The sequence below is a fragment of the Crocodylus siamensis genome, chromosome 1, assembly GCF_052110815.1.
Source record: "Crocodylus siamensis isolate JL-2025a chromosome 1, ASM5211081v1, whole genome shotgun sequence".
NCBI classification, from domain to species: Eukaryota; Metazoa; Chordata; order Crocodylia; family Crocodylidae; genus Crocodylus; species Crocodylus siamensis.
The window spans coordinates 282326824-282346703 of record NC_143395.1 but is presented as its reverse complement, the minus strand read 5'-3'; the positions used below and the strand labels follow the sequence as shown (position 1 = coordinate 282346703).

Genomic DNA, 19880 nt, shown 5'->3' with positions numbered 1-19880 from the left:
CCAAATAATGCAAATATTCCTTAAAACTCTACAGTATTAGTAGCAAGCTGACATTTTGACTTGAGAAATATTAATAGAATGGGACCCACAGTACCAATGATTCAGTCATCTGTCAGCCTGATAAATGGATTAGTGTAAGAGGTGTTCCAGTGGGGAAATGTAGTCCATAGGGCTTCCAGCTAATTATATTTAAGTTGTTTAGTACTGCTGGGAAGCAGCATCCAGGCAATTACGGAAAGCTTTGATGCAGTGTGCACCATTAGAGTGTGTGTTCAGAAACTCATTACCCTTTCATGCTTGTGCTGGACGGATTCTAGGAAGCTGACATGAAATAGAGAGAAGGAATCAATACCTGAAAAGACATTTTAGTTGTCTTCTGATCCATTTCCTGATTCAGCAGCTACTGGTCTGTAGTGTTTTATACAATTACTACATATGAAGGAAAATGTTGATTAACTTCATTAGTTGCTGTCCATATAAAGCAGTTTAGCGTGATGGGCATCAAAACAAAACAAGTTAAGCTCCAGAGAAGCCAAAGTTATAACGGCCAGTGAGGGTCTAACTACTCCCACATCCCTAGTGGGTATCAGCTGTCCGAAGTGCCCACCTTATCTGTATCGAGTAAGTTGATTGCATTCAATTATTTCAAAACCTGACCTTGCAATCAGTTATCCAATGCTTTGCAACTTCAGGATTATATTTCTTTAGTGTGTGCTCTTTGTTACCTTGTAAGACATCTTGAAAAGTACAGCAAGGCAAAATACAACTGCCCCTTGCTTCTCAGCATTATCTACGAGGAGTATTTTAAATGTGTTTTCACATGGCTGTCTTGGTTACCTTTTGCTTTCAAGTGAAATTCACATTAGTTACACTGATCTCACAGTTCCATCTGTTTTGTGTCCCGAGTATCTGGGAAATGAGATCCATCTGATTGGACTACTCAGGGGCTGATGCAAAAGAGTTATGCATGCCAAAAGTTCTTGCCTTCAGTTGAACATCTGGGCCATGTCCGGATGAGCATGGCTGTGCATTATGTGGCACCGCAAGCATGTCTGGGGCACCATATACGGCACATTTAGATGTTCTCCGTGTTGCGGGGAGCGCTGCCTGTGTGTGTGCTGTTCCACATTTTTTCAGTAGATTTTTTTGACACCTGGGTATTCAGGGATCAATAAAACCCATGGGGAAAAAAGCAGAGTAACGTACACATGGGCAGCGCACACCTCTTAAAAGTGGAGCCAGGCCACCCAGAGCCACACTGCGGCTGTTGGCCAGAATCACTGCTGCTGCAGCCCTGAAAGGCCCCCAGGACACCAGATGAGGCTGCTGGGCCCAGCCCAATGCTGGCTACAGCCTCCCCTACCCCACCCAGGGTAACCTGCCCCACATCAAAGCGCGTGTGGCACAGACATTCCCCGGGGACACAGTGCAAGGTGTACTGCCTCTACCTGTTCCCAAGGAAATAAACATCTATGCTCATCTGGATGCACGTAGGCAAGGGGAAGGTGCAAGGATCTCAGTGGGCATTCTGAGGCTTACTGCTTCTAGGATGACACAGTCCAAAAGGCTTATCGACAAACACAAATGCATGGATCTAACGAAACCTAAATCTAAAGTGATTTAACGCAATCATTGCCATCTCCACTTCCATTAGTTTGGGGGAGGGTAGTAAAGCAGTGCACAGGGGTCATCCATTTCTCTCAGGCCCTTGCATGAGGTGGGATTAGTTGGTGGGTGTGGGTTGATATTTTATGTCTTTCTCTTTTTTTAAATAATGTTCTTTTTATGCCTTTTGCATAGATATTATTTAAATGAAAAAGTAAATCTCATGAATGAATTGCACAAAATATGACAATGCTATGGATACTGAAGCTTATAATTTCACAGGCTTTCCTTGGCTTTTAGAGAAGGTGTTCAAGAAAAAGGGAGGAAAAGTTCCCATGAAAACAAAGGTTTCAAAGTTAGATGCACCCATACCTATGCAAGTCTGGTTTCTTGGCATTTTTCTGTGGACTTTGCAAAACACAGTAGCACCAGATTTTTCCCTTTTTTTGGTCTCATGGATCATAACAAATAATTCTGCCAGCTATATATAAAAAGGGACTGATAAATTCAATGTGATATTGAGGCTGCATATTTTGGTTTTGTTGAGTTTTTGTTTATTTTTGTGGGTTTTGTTGATACTGTTTTGCCTATTAACATCTTCTAGAAAAGGAAAATTGCATCCACTCATGCTCGAATGAACCTTTGGCTCAAAGTTGATTTTTATGATTTCTAGCTGAATCTGACTACTTTTTGTCATCTTCTTCCATGGATGTGACATAGAATATGTCTCAATAGTGCTACTTTTAGTCAAATTGACCTTTTAAACATTTACAAATGCATGATTTAATGTATAGATTGCTCAGGTGACAAGAACATGTATACCCGTGTAGTACATGGACCAAAAAAAATACGAGTAAATCAAGTGCTTAAGGGATGATTAAGTCTGATTTTCATGGTCGTAGGATAAATCAACTGAAAACTGGACTTTACTGTGATGGAATTTGTTAACAGAAACATTAAAAATTCCTCTGGATGTTGCTGTTGTACACTGGACCGCATATGCATGTTTGTTACTGCCTGAGTCCCAGAGGCAATTGCATTTTAGTGGGACCCATGTGATTGCATGTAAAATATTAAAAGAAATTAAAAAATCTAACTTACTTTTCGAAACACTGCAGATGCCGGCAGATTTTGTCTTTTTGATTTATATACTTTTTAGAAATTGCTTCACATATTTTAAAAACATCTTTCAGACAAGATATCTTGGTTTTTATTTTGCAGGGTTCTGGCATGTTTATTGATGGTATGCTACATTTCACCATATATTCTGGTTTTTGTACAAGGATTATAGGTTATCCCCCAGGGATTGTTTGAAAATATTAAAGCTGTTTATCATTTTGAAAGAAAACAGAACATTCATCTCATGTATTAGGTAGACTGTGCTTCTTTTCTAGAGGCTGAAAGTTAAATCCCTCTGAGATGCTTCTGCAGCTTACAAGTAAGATGGTTTACTTAGTAAATCCAGTTGTAGAAGGAGTGCCCCAATTAATACAACAGCTTATGGAATGCTGTTCAGGAATTGTACTTAAATTCTAGAATTGTACAGAATTCCAGCAAAACTGATAGCTGGCCTGCTTTGCCTAGCCACTTGAAGATTGTTTGGCTGGAATTGAATTTGGAATTGTGTTTAAACATAATACCACATTTATAAATAAATTTAGGCATATAGAGATGTTGATAGGAGCCTCTTGGGATTTACCAAATTACTATAGAGGGTTAGGTGTCTAATTCTCATTACTTTTTAAACTGGGAGCTAAACACCTAACCTGTTTGAGTGTTTTTGTAAATCCTACTAATTACCAATTTGCATTATTAAGTATGTATGAATGCCTTTTGTAAATCTGTCTTCTGATGCCTAAAATATGGTAGGCAAGGTGAAAAGGGAGACTAAAGGCAGAAGTATAGTACAGTGGTTTTCAATATTTTTAGACTCAAGACACCCCCCAGAAAGTGCCAACTCACTCATTTCTTGACTGTAGAAGAATAATAAAGCAATTCTTTTGTGGCAAAGAACTCAGACCATAGCAGGTCAGAATGTTTTTGACGCTCTGGATTCCCGGCTGAAATCTCTGGGTTTATCTTGTGAGTCCTGTATAGGTTTTTCCACACCTAACAGTGCTAATATTGTGAAGCACCCTTAAAGGATCTCATGTCACCCTAGTGTGCTGAAGCATCGTGGTTAAGAATCGCTGGTATAGTGATAAGCGTACGAATCTTTCATCTCTCTGCAAGAAAGGTACTGCCAAAACTCAAACCTGGAGTGAATGAGTTTAACTTTATTGGTTACTAGATCAAAGGCTTGCCCCAAAATTTGGCACAAACAGAGATCTGTTGCTCAGCCACATCCAGACTGTTAGCCTTAGATCAGAAAGTCAAGTTCAGATGGCAGAAGCAGATAGGCCTTTCAGCTGGCCAGGCAAATAATGAATTTTCAGTTATAATGAACTTTGTAAAACTTTGGCATATAAACTAGACTTAAGCCTGTGACACTGATCCCTTTACAAAAATCCCCTCCCCCAAAGTTTTTTGAACATAATGGACTGTCTTTTATCTTTACAAAGGCCACAGAATGGAAAAGAAAACCCACAGGAAATAAAATGTCTTCACAGCAACTTCTGCATGAAGTATTTATAGGCAGTGATTCTTTATTGAGAATCATGTCCTTCTTTTCAGTTAAAGATTAGAGTTCCTGAATTAAATTCTGGCATCACTTAAATCCAAATAATGTTGCTAGTGACTTCAGTGTGAACAATATATTATCCCTGGAGCTTTTTTTATTGTTGCAGTTGCTTTTTCCATGATCCAGCCGTATTATATTATGCACATAATTTGAAATTTGGGAACTGTGCTGGTTGACAGGCATGTGTGGTTCATGCAGTTTATGGTGGCTGATTTCCACATTTTGAGTAGCAGTGTAACATCTAACTTCAGACTATGGGCAACAGATATATAATAAAGAGAATTTCAAGGTGCATTAAAACCTCTGTTTTTATAGCTGTTTAAACGCATTCGTTTTAGATGGAGTACATGCAGCACAGGGCATAATAATGATATACAAGATGCCTACCTTTAAATAGGAAAAGAGAAGAAAAACTTTTAAGCTACTGTTACGTTAGCATATAAGTAGCAAAGTCTAACTTTCATGTACTTACATTAATTTTTAAAGAGAAGATGCCAGTATGAGGAGATATGAGAAAGAATGGTTGTTTATATGTAAGATAGGTGGTTAGTGTACCAACTAGTATTAGTTTACTATTTGTACTACAGTAGTACTGAGATACCTAGTAAGATTGGAGTCTGAAGATGTACTTACTAAGAAAGATTCCCTACTTCAAAGGATTTACCATCTGTTTAGATAAAACTGACAAAGGGTGGGAAAGAAATGATGTTTTATTATTCCTTGTTTTATACTATGTTCCTTGTTGGGAACTATGACACGTGATGAGTTAGATAAAAGCTTACATTCTCTAATATCAGTATGGAATATTGGGGAGAAGGGTTGTATGTTTGATAGTCTATAAACAAATACTCCATGGAACACATCTGTTCTTTAAGAAAAAGACAAAATACATGCCACATATGTTAGTCACATTACTTAAATGCACTACTGGAAAGGGTCCAGATATTATAGTGATTAGTCTTGTGTAAGAAAATATATAGAACACAGATTAAGTGATTTACTCAATATCTCACAGAACATCTGTGGCAGTCATAGAATCATAGAAAATTAGGGCTAGAAGGGACCTCAGGCCAACCCCTGCTTAAAGTGGGACAGCCCACAACTATATAATCCCAGCCATCTACCCAGGTCTTCAAAACCTCCAAGGATGGAGATTTCACCACCTCCCTGGGTAGCCTGTTACAGTACTTTACTACCCTCCTAGTGAGAATATTTTTTCTAATATCTGACCTAAACTTCCTTTGCTGCAACTTGAGACAATTGCTCCTTGTTTTGTCGTCTGCCACCACTAAGAATGGTCTAGCTCCATCCCCTTTGGAACCAGCCTTCAGGTAGTTGACAGCTGCTATCAAATCCCCCCTCAGGCTTCTCTTCTCCAGAATAAATAAGATCAGTTCCCTTACCCTCTCTTAGTAAGTCATGTGTCCCAGCCCCCTAACCATTTCCATTGCCCCATCCAGATTGTTAGCATCTGATCAGAAAGTCAAGTTCACATGGCAGATGAACATAGGCCTTTCAGATGGTCAGAGTTCCCCTGGACTCTCTCCAGTTTGTCTACCTTCTGTAGTGGGAGGATCCAAAACTGGATGCAGTACTCCAGATGTGGCCTCTGGAGTCCAGAATTGATATCTTGTTAGTGCCTTCGCCATAAGAATAGACTATAATTTCAGTCCATAAGAAATGTTCACATTCATGTAGTTTAAAGTCAGCAGACACCATTACTAAAGTATAACTGGTATTTTGGCTGAAGCATATCTTCTAGGACAGCATCATGTATTGATGTGAAGTCATCAAGAAATGGAGTAGCTATCTTTGTTAGTTTGTTCCACTGGCTAAATACCCTACCAGTTAAGCATGTGATTTATTTTTTTATTTGAATTTGTCTGGGTTCACTTTCTAGATATTGGGTCTTTGCTTGTACTTCTCCACTTGATTAAGGAGCCCATCTGTACCTGCTATCAAGCTCTTCCAATATCTTCCTCTAAGACAGTTTCTTCAGCCTTCTAATATTTTCTGTGTTTGCTTGCTATACACTGTTCAACGTTCTTTTTAAAGTGAGGAGATCAGAACAGAATGTAGTAGTAGCTCATGCTCAGTCTCACCAAAGTCATATACAGAGGTTTTGGTGGGGTTTTAAACCTTTCTTGCTCACTATTCCTCGAGGGTTGCAGTTGCACTTTTTGCAACATCAAATTAGATGAAGCATATTTTATTTTCACAAAGTAAACTATGCATCAAATATTTTCTCTATTGCAAACTCCTAACACTTTTGCTTTGCCTGTGGTGAAATTATCAGTCTGGGTGCCTATACATGTGCAGTGAAGGTGCTCCAACAGGCTGTAATTACGTGGTAATTATTGCACTCCAGTAGACTCCAGAATCACATGTATCAGCGTCCCTGCACTGAAAAATGATGGCAGTCGTGTTTTAACTAAAACTTGTTTGATGAGCTTTAGTTAAAGCACCCCTGCTGCCATTTTTTCAGCGCAGGAATACTGATACACATGATACTCCAGGCACTTTAATTAGAGTGGCTTTTGGAACCGCTCTAATTAAAGCGTTCCTCACTCCCAGTGCACATCTATAAACACCCTATGTGCTTGAGTAGCATACTCAACAAGTGCTTTTGCAGAACCTGGGTGCAAAAGGTGTTTGCAGAGCTGAAGATAAATGAAGTTCTCTGGCCTTCTGTTAACTATTTTTGAATTATGACTGTTCTACCTGCTTTCACATCAGTTTAAAAATGAATATGCTTCTGCCTTTGGATGCCAAAGATCATTTGTGCTAAGACCAAAGTGTACTAGACTGACCACGTATTACAGCACAAGCTCTATTTTTTCCCATTTTTCCCTAAATGTTGCCTATAACCTGAATCTTAGACTCTAATCCAGTGAAACACACCTCAGTTGACGTCTATGGGAGCCTCCCTTTGTGAAGTCAGTTTCCCTAAATAATAATTACAGACAACAAACCACATCAGAGGGTGGAGCCAAAGTTAAGAATGCATAATTTGCATTATGACACAGTCTTTAGGTATGTGCACAAAGTCTATTTTTCCACTGTGCTTCTGCCCCCTTTAGTGCACTGAATGGTAGGTGCTTACTCCATGATCAGTTATTTAATATGGTATGGGAATGGTAAGACTCACATTTCTCGGGCTCTTTGTAGAGGAAAGCATAATTTGGTGGACACAGATTTTTCTCTCTGTTTCTTCCAACTTGACTTCTTTTGTCCCATTACCTGCAACTTGTTCCTATCCCATTTCTGGCCCTTACCAAACATTGACTCATTTTCCCAGTTGGCTCATTCTCTTCACCTGCTCAGATAAATAAATCCTAGTCTCGCTGTGGCAGGGCACTGTTTGTGCCTGCCACTTTAAGGTGCCAGAAGGCAGCAGCCGGCAGGTGCCTGATGAGGGCAGCCATTTTAGATTCAGGGCTGCCCAAATAAACATGGCATTTCATTGCTGGGATGCCAGACAACAATATTGGCTGGCTACAGGGCTGCCAGTATCATCAGGAGGTAAGGGAGGAGCTGTAGGGGATGGTCAGGAGGCTCCTGGTCCTGGGTACGACCTAAAACTGTACCCTGCTGGGAGTGGGTGGCCTGGTGGGGCTCTCAGTGGCATGGGAGCTCCCAGGAAGTGCCAGGCCAGTTACCACCCCGGTGAAAGGTGGGTTGGGGCACCTTAACCCCTAGCCCCCACAACCGGGTGGCTTACTCCTCTTTGGAGGGTCTGGAAGGTGGACCCCAGAGGAAGAGTGTGAGGCCATGGACTCACAAACCTGTATGACATCTCCCCCAGCTGGGCAATGGTGGGGCCAGGACCAGATGGGTAAAAGGGCCAAAGGGCCCACCACAAGGAACGTCAAAGAGCTGAGGGCCTAGGGATCCAACTGCCCTGGAGGTGGGCCAGGGATAGTAGCCCAGCAACATGGAAGATTGCTCTTACATGGCACAAATGAAAAAATGAATGGCTTTTAAATGGCCTATCACTTTGCTAATAGTATTTAAAGAAAGCTATTGATAAAAGCTAGTAATGATACAGTGAACCAACTTTTGTTAGAAAACATAGTCTGACAAATTTATGAGTATAATTAGAATATAAGCTATTAAATATGTAACCACACAATATTTAAAAGTATTCAAGTTCAGCACGAGCCTTTGTCTATTTTTGTTTGGTTTTGTTTTGGGAGTTTTTGGTGGGAGGTGGAGGGGACAAGACGAGTTAAAAATCAAATATCCCTGCAGAGGGATAGAATGTGTATCAGTCAGTTGTCCTATTATTGTCTCTAGACCAGAAACAGTGTAACTTAGCTTTTGTTGTATGGAAATAATAAATAAAGAAGGTACAGGTTTACTTTGTATTAATAATTTCAATATATAACATTCTTCCAATGTGCCAAAAAAGCATGGAAAGAAACATTATAATAATAAAATCCTTCAAATTCCTATTTAGAGTACCACACTGTACATTATTAACATCACAATTCATAGAGGTCTTAAACACAGTACCATTTGAACTTTCATAAGAGGAAACTAGGGGAGAAACAACCTTAACATATATAATATGATATAATATGAAATAAATTTAATCCTTTTACTGTTTGAGAGATAAGTGGGATCATAGATGCCGAGTAGAAATAGTGTTGACTTTCACTCAATGCATCTTTTTTTTTTCATATCAAAGACCATTGGAACAATATAGAAGGCTTAATTCTCCATTTCTTGGCCCTTGCATAATCATATTAGAAGACAGTGTGGAAGAATATTTTTAATTAAGAAAATTGGTTTCCACTGAATACTTTTTAGTATTTTATTATAGAAACCCAGCTGTAAATGGGTACCTGGTCATTTGGGCTGAGGAGCCATATGTGTCTAGGCCTTGTGTGCATTTATACGCATGCTTGGAGAGTGGGGAAGACAGGGCACTTTAGTCAGACAGCCATGCTAATTAAAGTACCTTGAGTATTATGTATATCAGCACTGAAAAAATGGCATTGAATGAGCTTTAGTTAAAGCTCCCCGTCTCCATTTTTCAGTGCGAGGTCACTGATACATGTGACACTGGAGTCTGCTTCAGCACAGTAATTACCACATTCCTGCAGATTTAATTAGTCGGGTCTGCTGTAATGTGCTGTAATTACAGCATGTTGGAGTAGCCTTGCTGCATGTGTATAGACTCCCTGTGTGACTGTAGAGACTTGGGTGGCTTAACTGTGCTAGCCTGCTAGGCAATCTAGGTTTAGGTGGACCATTAAGTTTAAATCTCACGTTATTGTACTGTGAACTGAATCTTGAGTATTGTGTTCAAATGCAAACCTGGACTCTATAGATCAGGGGCTACTTGAGAAGGCCCTAGAAGGTATGCATTGGTTGGGAGGGGATGGAATACTGCCACACATGGTCCCACACTGACACACAGGTGCCACCTGCCTGGCTAGATGTGGGAGGCAGGGGAAGCTCATATGCAGCAGCTACTGCCACTCCATATTCAGCTGTGTGCCACCTCCCTCCCTCCCCCCCCAGCTCTGCGTCCGGCTGCCAGGGGCACACTGCTCTGTGTCTGGCAACCAGGAGTACACTGATCCAAAAAGGTTGAAAACCCCTGATCTAAATGAGTTGTTAGTTTGTCACATGAAAACAGGTACAAATGTTCAATGAATGAAGAATTTTGGGCACAGTCTAGTTTTCATCAAGGCACCTTTTAAAGTCTTGAGCTGTAACTAATCTGAACACAGATTGAATAGCATGAGTCTTTGGATCTTGGTCTTACCTTTATAATTTTTCTACCAGATCTTTTGCTAAGCCTCTCGCCTTACTAGGTATTAAAAGTGATTGATGAACTGGAGAAGTCAAAGAGGAAAATGGACAGCTGCTCCTTTTCTGATGAGGCCATGCAACCATATTTAATTGGGTCATTTTGCTTCTCATTTCAGACCTCCTAACTGTTGGATGTGGTGATCTCCATGGTAACTCAAACCCCCAGACTCTTGACAGCAGCCTGCGACAAGCAGCATTCAACAGCTCAAAGATCTCACAAACAGGTAAGACAAAGTAATCCCCAAAATGGTCTTACCTTGGAAACATGATTCTCCCATCCTCTTGCCTTTCAGATTTTTATTTGCTGGCCAAAGTCCTTATAACCACTGAAACATAACATAATAGCTTCTGCATGTTTTACACCAAGGCCTGTGGCCAGAATTTCACATTCATCATCATTCAAGGCTAGGGGAGTTCCACCCTTTCTATAGTATTTGATAAAGTGTCTGTAAATATTCTGGGTTGTTTTTAAAACTTTTTATAAATTGTTCTTTGTGAAAAATACAAGGTACAAAAGCCAAGTAGTGCTCTATTACTCATAAAGAGGATTTTATGTTATCGTGAACTACTATAGGAGGTCCTTCTTTACAGCTAAAGGAGCCTAACCCCAAACATGCAGTTTAGAGTTTTTTTGCAAAGTTTTTATACACCTGTTACTACTTTCTAGTTCTTTGTAATAGGCTAGAACCTGCTGTATCTGCCTGGCTTCGATTACCCACTCATGAGCTGCCTTAGCTCAAGCGCCTGTTGGTAGGGATGGTGAGGGTTCATGTGACCACTGAGAGAGACCTCAAACACCCTGAAGAAGGCCCCTGAGTGCCTGCCATTACTCTGAGTGTATCTTCAGTGGAGGGGTCTTCTATTGAAGGTCCCTCGGAGTCGGTCGCTCCTCCCTGCAGGTATTTGTGGGGCTCCACCTCTCCTATACCCCTTCCTTATGCCAACCTACAGCGGGCCACCTGATCTTATTGCAGCCACTCCTCCAGCTCACATGATCTTCAGTCTTCACACCTTCTCTGGTACTGGTCACTATCTTTGTCTCTGCTAGTGGGCTACAGGCCTGCCGGATTCACCTCTTCTCTCTATCAGTCTTGCCTTTGCCAGCTGCTTGCTAAGCCTCGTGAGCACCCCGGTGTTGGGATGTTGGTTGGATCCCCTCAAAGTGGACCTAAGCCCTGAATAACCAAGAAGCAACACAAACAAAAACAAAAACAACACAAGTGACTATAACCTGACTAGCAGGCACTAAAGAGAGATAAGAGACTTAAAGAAAAAAAAGAAAGAGGGTGGATAGAGGAGGATTGATCAGGCTAAGCCGCCCTTTCCTTCTCTCAGCCCTATAACTTGAGCCAGGTGGCATCTCCCGGCGATGCTCCGTGCTTTTTCTTTGCTGAGGGTATCTTCTGTTCTCCTCTGGGTTAGCCTTTTTCCTTGGCATTGCACCTGCGGTAACTCCGAGACTCCTGTGACTCCTTTAGGAGCAAGGTTTTCCCCTGGATGCCAGTGTTGCTCATGACCGGCATGAGGTTGAATTTTGTTTGCTGCCACTTGGGATGCCTTTTCCCAAGCGGAATGTGCCTCCTCACTCCGGGGCAGCCTGCCGCTGGCATGGGGAGTCTCTTTCACCTTCGGTGCCTCTTCCCAAGCGGGACCTCCGTTTTCTAGCCAACACTGGCTGGCACTGATGTGGAGAGCCTCTGCAGCCTTGGCTGCTTCTCCTGCTCTCCTCGTTTCTCCCCCAGCATTCCTTTTTATCTTTGCCGGCTGGTGATTGCTTCTGATGTCACCCACCAGCACCAGCTGGATGTAAGCATGGCTAATGAATCACATGGGTTTGATTCTTTGTTCGTCCTGTGTCTGGCATCCTGTAGCAGGTAAGTGGTTTTTGCTTCTGGGGGGTTTTCTCCTGGGGTGTGTATCCCCTGTGGGGAGGGTCTTTAGTTCCCCTATGGTCATGCCTCTGGGACACCTGCATTGACTAATTTGCTGAATTGTTTTTATTTCTGTGCATATGCTTTCAAGTGACATTGCCTGTTGATGTATATGGTATCAGAATGTTGACATGATGCTTTCTATAGTCTTTTATGCAACAACCTGTTGGATCCAGAGTTATCTAAATAGAGCTTGAAGGACACTTTTGTTGTAACTTTGAGTTGTTGGAGAAGACATATAGCTCTCCCAGATATACCACATGTATGCATTGAATATGTAGGTCAAGGCCTTGAAGATTTTCCTGGGAAAAATACCTGCATGATTTGAATACAGGGGAAGAACAAAGCCTCCAGAGCAGATTTTCATCTCAAACTAAACAACTTGCCGTTTTTTACAAAAATTGAGGATTAGCTACCTCATGAGTGTTTTATCATGGAGTACTGTTTTTAACACTGGCAACTTCTGATCCCTTTATAACATCATCATTGCCACCTCAGGATCTCTGGCATCCAGGCAACATTTTGTTGAGGGTTACTTTACAGGGCTTTTTTACAGCTTTCTTTCATACCCCTCCTATTTCCAAATTATTCTTTCTCCTGTCACCATTGCTCAGAAAAGAGCCAGCATGCCACGCTTTATAGAGAGATTCACATTTGGCTTAAGGATGGTGACATCCACCTCCTGAAAGAGGTGATTCTTGATTTCTTAATACATATGTTTCAGAAGAGATTAGGAGAGATTAATGGGTCTCCTGATTCAATTTGGATTCAGGAATTCAGCCGCCAAATTGGGCCGAATCTCCTCCAAGTTGAATCAGTAAACAAAGCTTCACACAGCCCTACTGAATATACTATTCATATTCTATTCCACTGATGAGGTGCCAGATAGCCACACATCGACATATATGCAGGAAGTCTTGTTCTCCCTCAGTGTCTGTTATTACCTTGTAAGTTTCTGTGTCCCATATTTTGTACTGTTCTGTTTTTCATCATAATGTCATTGGGTGCTTACACCCATGCAGGGAGCCCGCTCCAATGCGTTAGAAATCCAGTACATCGGAGCTGCTGGAGCATGTGAATTGATCGCTTTGGCAACCTTGAGCAACATGTGTATCAGTGGTGCAGCGTGTCTCTGTGCTGAGAAAATGGTGGTGGTGCACTTTGAAATAAAACAAGGTCAATGTGCTTTAGTTCAAAGCACCCTACCACTATTTTCTCAGCATAGGTACTCACTGTGCCACTGATATATCTAACACCTGGGTGCTTTTAATTAGTGTAACTCACTAATTAAAAGTGCCTAGTGCTGTGTTGGGAACACATGTAAAAATGCCCATAGAACTTAATGTCAGACAAAACTTGTACATCACCTGATCAGTTCTTTTGTACATCCCAGGCATTTAATTCTGACCAGTTACTTCTACTAAGCCAATAATTTGTGGTTAACTAAACCTCAAGTCACCTTTTGGCAAAAGAATGTCTCCTATATTCCCTATGTGTATAATTTTGTATTTGGCATTCAGCTATGATTAGAAAAGCTCAACATTTAGAGTCCTTTACTTTCCTTGTTACTTTGTTCCAATGGTTAATTGCATATATGTTAAAAATGTGTCCCCAGTTTCTCATATTGATTTGTTTGGCTTGAGTTTCTAGCTATTGGTTTTTGTTATGCCCTTCTCTCTTAGATTAGCAAGCCCTTCATTACCTTGTGTTTTTTCCCATGAAGATAATGGGAAATCTTCTGTAATCACTGTAATCAATTCACTTCTCAATCTTCTTTTTGATAAGCCAAATAGATTGGGCTCTTCAAATTTCTCACTCTAAGGTATTTTATCAATCCTTCTAATCATTTATATGGCTGTGCCATAAAAATGAAACTCATTTTTTAACTTCCTTTTTTGAAATGTGAAAACTAGAATTGCATGCTGTATTCCAGTGTCAGTCCCATTAATGTCATATAGAGAGATAGGGGTGTAGGTCGTAGCCGTGTTGGTATAATAAAAGATATCAGATTCACCCAGAGAACCTTGTCTACCTGTATAGACAAATACAGTCACTTCTGCTTCTAGATGCCTCTCCTGTGTTTATAGAACCCGGGATAGTATTAGCTCTCTTTGCCATAGTATTGACTGGAGCTTATGTTGAGTTGCTTGTGTACTATAATACTTAAATCCCATTTGGGGTCACTGGCCTTCACAATGTCATCCCAGTCCCTGCATTATTTATTCTTAGGTGTACAACTTTGAGTTTGGCAGTACCAAAATGTGCTTCATTCAAATGCTTTTGTGTTCTAAAGGATTTGGACTGCTCTTTATAACTACACTGTTATTTACCACTTCACCAATCATAGTGTCATCAACAAATTTTATCAACGCTGATTTTATATTTATATTAAGATACGTGATATATATATATTTGTATTGAGATACAGATCCTTATGGAAGCCCATGGAAACATCCCCATTAAGTATTAATTCCACATTGACAACTACTTTTGAAATCTGTCAGTCTGCTCTTAATCCATTTAATATGTACTTTATCGATACTACACAATACCTTTTCTTTAATCAGCACGTAATGTGGTACCAAGTTAAATGCCATACAAAAAGTATAGATGTGTTATAGCTCCTCAGTTGCTTTTATTAACTAGTTAATCAGCTTTTCTATTACACTGTTTGGGATTTATATCAGGCTAAGCAATATATAATTACCCAGGTCATGTTTGCCTTCTTTGCACATTGTTAAAAAAATTAGCAAGCTTCCAGTCTACACGTTTATTAATGCGCCATAGTCGGCGTTATTACACATTAGCACATATGAATGATTTTTAAGTGATGTTAATAATCATTAGACTAAGTCTAGTTCACATTAGCATGGTTTTTGCCAACCCTGCTAATGCACAGTAGACTTGGCCTTCTGCACATTACATGTCTCATGCAGATGCACCTCTCATGTAATATAAAGGAATTATTCTACTTCTTCCCAAATACGGGGCAGGAATATTTATTGAACCAATCTCCCTTTTACCCATTGATCTTAGTCATTTTAACTGGGCTCTGTCTGCACTGGGATTCCTTTGGCTTCTAATATAATATAAAACTTTCTTATTGCCCTTGCCAGCCTTTTCTGCATCTCCAAGCTTCCAATAATAGTTTCTATCTTTCCTTTTCTCCACTTGTAATATATTGTTTTTTATTTTGAGTTACAGTCTTCACTTCACCACTGAACCAAAATGGACTTTTAGCCAAACCTATCTTCTTTCTTTATTGTGGAATTGTATCTGTTAGCCATCTAATTCTTTTAAAGAACTCCAATTTTTTTCACATTTTTCTGTCTAAAATTTTCCTCCTGATTAATTTTATTTATGTTTTTCCTCAGCTTGGGAAGATTACAGTCATGTAGGTTATAGTAATGGCAAATATAATTTTTTATACATAAGAGTCTTCTGTTCCTCTTGTGGTATACTTTACATTGTATACCACATAGGCTCAGTTTATTTGCATCCTACTGAGTTTGGGTGTATACTACATTTTCGTCCTTAGTATCTTCTCCTTACATTTTTAGTTTTAATACTCCAGCTAGTCTTGTCTGAAAGAAACAGCCTGCCCAACTGCATGATGTGGCCCAGCATGTTTGTATTGCTGCTTCTCCCGTTGCACATGACCAGATGTTTCACAAAACCAAAATCTTCAGCTTTATAACTGAGATGGAACCACGGGTTCCACTCCAGTATCCTCTAATTTTACAAACTCTTGGGACAAGAGGGATTTCTGGGGAAGTTCCTTCTACATTCCTCTTCTTGGGAAAACATGATTTGAATTTATAATATACTTTTCTGGATCTCCATTTACATAGTATTACAAAGACTAATATCTAAAAAGGGATTTGTCTATCCAGTTTTACAGTGGATTGTTCTTAAGATGGGCAAGAGTCCATGCTGTTGAATGAGAATATGACATAAGGGAAATAATTCTAATAAAACTTCACATAACTTTCTAGAACCAAAGCTTGAAGAGGTCTTTCTTAGCAAGCAAAAAGGAATACAAGTCGTGGCAGACAATTACATGATAGCAGCTTACCTGAACCACTAAGAGAGAATCTAAAATCCACAGCCTTTTGTCTGAGTTAAGCAGACTGAGAAATATCTTCTCATTTTTCTGAGGTTTGTTTGGCTTCCAGAAATAGGTTGCTACTTATAATTTGATTTCTTCTCCCTGGTACTTCAAGGCCCACATCCCCTACCCCACTGAAAGACTCTTACCATGTTGTTATGTTGTAATTCACAACATGGGCAGAGGTCTGGACATTCCTCCCCTCCCCCCACCTGTTACACATCATGGCCCCCGATGAAAACATTTAGGCCAAAAGTCAAAGGTCATCTTCAGATCCCCTGTATAAATAAAATAAGTCCCATTACTAGTCTTGTCTACTGTCCATGTGATTTCTTGTACTGCAGCTCTCCAACTTTTTCATAGGTTTCTTGACCCTAATCCTGATATAGTTGTAAGACAGGAGTTCTAGCCTGATTTATGCAGGTATCTGACCTACAGTAGAGGGACAGTTAAATCCTATGCCACTCCTATATCCAAAGGTTTAAAAAATAATTAGTTATCTGGGATGACCTTTTTGAGAAATCTTCACGGACCTGTGAAATGTTGAGCATCAAACCATTTCAGTGTCTGAAGCAGGGAACCAAAAATTGAACTGCCCCCAAGTTATTTGTCTTTGAAAATGTTGGCCATTATTTTAACTATGATCAAATAAACGTGTGTTTTATCACAAAATAATTCTCTTAATTCTCTCCTGTAGATTACTATTATTGTTGTTCCAGGAGACAACCATGTTGTTGTGGCAGGAGGCTAAGGTTAAGACCACATAGTGCTAAACTGTATAAATAGCTGTCCCCAAGGCCTTAGTCTATAAGAAAAGAGATATGACAGATGGATAAGCCAGACATGCAAGATGACTGGAGATTTAGTAAGGTGGGGTAATAAAAATAAAATGAAAGTTAGAAACAGTACTTACAGATTACCACCTTCCCATATCATTATTTAATTTGAATGCATTATGCTGATATTTAGATTATATTATGAAGTAAAAAATGTTTTATGACTCTAATTAGTTGATAATAGATTTATTTTTGGTTAATGGCTTAGAATTGATGTTTCTTGAGAATGCTGTTGTACAAGAAGTTAAATAGGACAAGTATGCAACATTATCAATTTCTTGTAAACAAACATGTGCATATGGATTAACATTTGAAAGTTACCGATTTTTTTCATCACTAAACTTCAGTATGATGCGTTTTCATAAGGTTTTTTTTAAATTAATTAAAATATGGGTCAGAGTGATAATGATATGCAATGAAATGTTCATGCCTTTGTAGTACATAAAAATGACATGTTTCATATTCCTTGGGTATATAAGATTTATCCTATAATTAATTATTAATTTTTTTTTGCTTATAAGAAGTTTTATCAATGGCATGATACCTCAATATACATCATTTGAGAATCTTTTCTTTATAAAAAGGTGGTGTTTTACTTTTACTTTTTAACTTTAATATTGCTTAGGCATTGACGGTTCAAGGAGCTGCCAGCATCATAAACATAACTTAGATTGGCACTCAGTTCTGTAATTTCATTGGTCATTCACACATTTATTATAGCATAATGAACTAGAGCTTGTCAAACCACTCATTTCAACCCGTATTGATTATGAACTTAGCTCCCTTTTTAGTTAATGAACCATTTATACAGTGTTTTGATTTCTGAAAATGTATTCTTCAGATAGTTTCAACAAATAATTTAGAGCCTATGGGACGATGCATGATCTATTCACTTTTGCTACTCAACATTCATTATTCACGAAGTGTGGTTACTTGCGTAAGTCACATGATGTTGTTTCTGTTCACTGGCTGGAAAATAATGAACTGCTGATATGAATTATTGGAAAGAATAAATATTAAAAACAAAACATGAAAGCACTGGAAAAGTTTCATCATTTTCAAATATTTCATAAATATGCTGTGGCTATTTATATATTCATTAATATTTCCTGTGCAACTCCATGTATCATCGCTAATTTATCTGTTCACTTTTAATCATGAAATATTAATGAATCAGCATTTTTGTTTATCCTTCAGCCATCTTTAGTGAAAATGTGTCTGGGTAGAGTTTAAACTTGTGTCTCGTATAGACAGTATTTAGAGGTAGGAAAAGTATCGTTCTGTTTCTTTGAAAATTTGGAGATTTTTATCATTAGTCTTTAGTTTTATGGCGGTGGTAGAGGTACTTTTAAGGTACAGTTTCTGGAACCAAGATATTATCTAAGAACCTTAATTTTTAAAAATGAGTTCCTAGCTTTTATACTGTATGAAAAACCTTAAAAATTTGAGCTCCAAACACTCTAGTAGTGGAGCACAAGATGCATTATTTTTATCTTTAAAAAAAAAAGAAAATCTCATGATTGGTGTCTGGTTCTTGAATTTTTAACATCAAGAGTTTGGCAATGCTGAATTTTGTACTCTTTGTTTCCTTTGTTGGTTTAATCAGGATTCAAAGTTGAGTATCCTGGTCACTTGCATGTTGTGATATTAGAGGAGGAGCAGGCAGACTGGAGGGAAATAGGATATATTTCCCAGCTAATATTGGTATTTACCTTGACTGTAGTACCTGTTTATGTCATAAGTGCAATAAGTCTGCCCCTAGGGTGCCAATCCATCCTAATGTCACAAGATGAGATCAGAATCTCAATTTTCTTTTAAAGCAATTATTTATAGCCCTTGTGGATTCACAGAAGATCTTGAAAACATGAGCCATACACATAAGCTATGCCTGCCTGTGTGCCAAGCTACGGACTGCATGGAACAATAGCTTCCAGAGTTGTGAACATCTCCATTTATGAGAACTCTGATACCATTTATGAGAAGTGGGGCCTTGAATGTGTGCAGAAGCAAGGCAATAATGTGTGCCCAAGGGGGTTTTTCAATGACCCAATTTGGTCCCATCAAATTGTTCAGAACAGGAATTGAATTGGTGCTTTTAGAATTTTTGTTCAGAGTTTTTTGATTTCCTTTTCTGTATTACAATAGGATATAAAACTGCAGCTATTACTGTAATCTAACTAAACATCTCCAAATTCTGGTCTTCAATCCCACCCACTGAGAGGCAGCTAATCTATAAATTCTGTAACAAAAATTACATTCATGCAGGTTACTATAAGGAGGTTTTCTGGACTCAGAAGCTGGCCAAAGTGGTATGATTTTTTTAAATCCTGCTAAATTTCTTTTAGATAAAATCATCAAAGCTGTTTCTAGTCTTTTTTCTAAGTCCTAATTTTAAATGTTAGCCTGAACCCTGTTTAAAATTAGTTAAATAGTTTCCTTTCTGAATGTAAGGTAGAGCAGGAAAGAATCACATGTCTGTATTGTGTTATCTTTTGAATATAGCACGGGTGGGAAACGCAAACAGTCTCTCACATTCTGAGAATGGCAGAATAAACAGTGAGATCTGAGGTTTTGTTAAGACTATCGTGGCATGATTTATCCTTTTGTCAGTTCTCAAAGATTTTTTTTCAGTTTGATGTTATGGCTGCTCTGGATTCCCCTGTGTTTCTCCAGACTGGATTATCCCCATAGAATATATTCTCTCTTTCCTTTCATTGTTTGGTTTTGTTTTTGTCACTTCCATTTATTTTGAAAAATATATTTTGATTGTTAAGAAACCGGAGGAAAATGGAACTGGTGCATTGATGTATTCGTGGGAGAGGAAAGAAGTGTGGAAAGCAAGAGAGCACATCTAAATGTAAGGGTTTGAAATACTGCATCTGTGAATGGAGAATTTA

General features: G+C 39.1%; 1 protein-coding gene across 3 annotated transcripts in view; it reads left to right on the top strand.

Moving 5' to 3' along the window:
- TBL1X (transducin beta like 1 X-linked) overlaps positions 1 to 19880 on the top strand; it is a 317070-nt gene that overhangs the window by 150655 nt on the left and 146535 nt on the right. For all 3 annotated transcript variants that reach the window (XM_090064019.1, XM_090064010.1, XM_090064027.1), the window contains one exon: positions 10225 to 10332. The gene's annotated coding sequence lies outside the window, so the exon portion shown is untranslated. The remainder of the gene's footprint in view (positions 1 to 10224; positions 10333 to 19880) is intronic.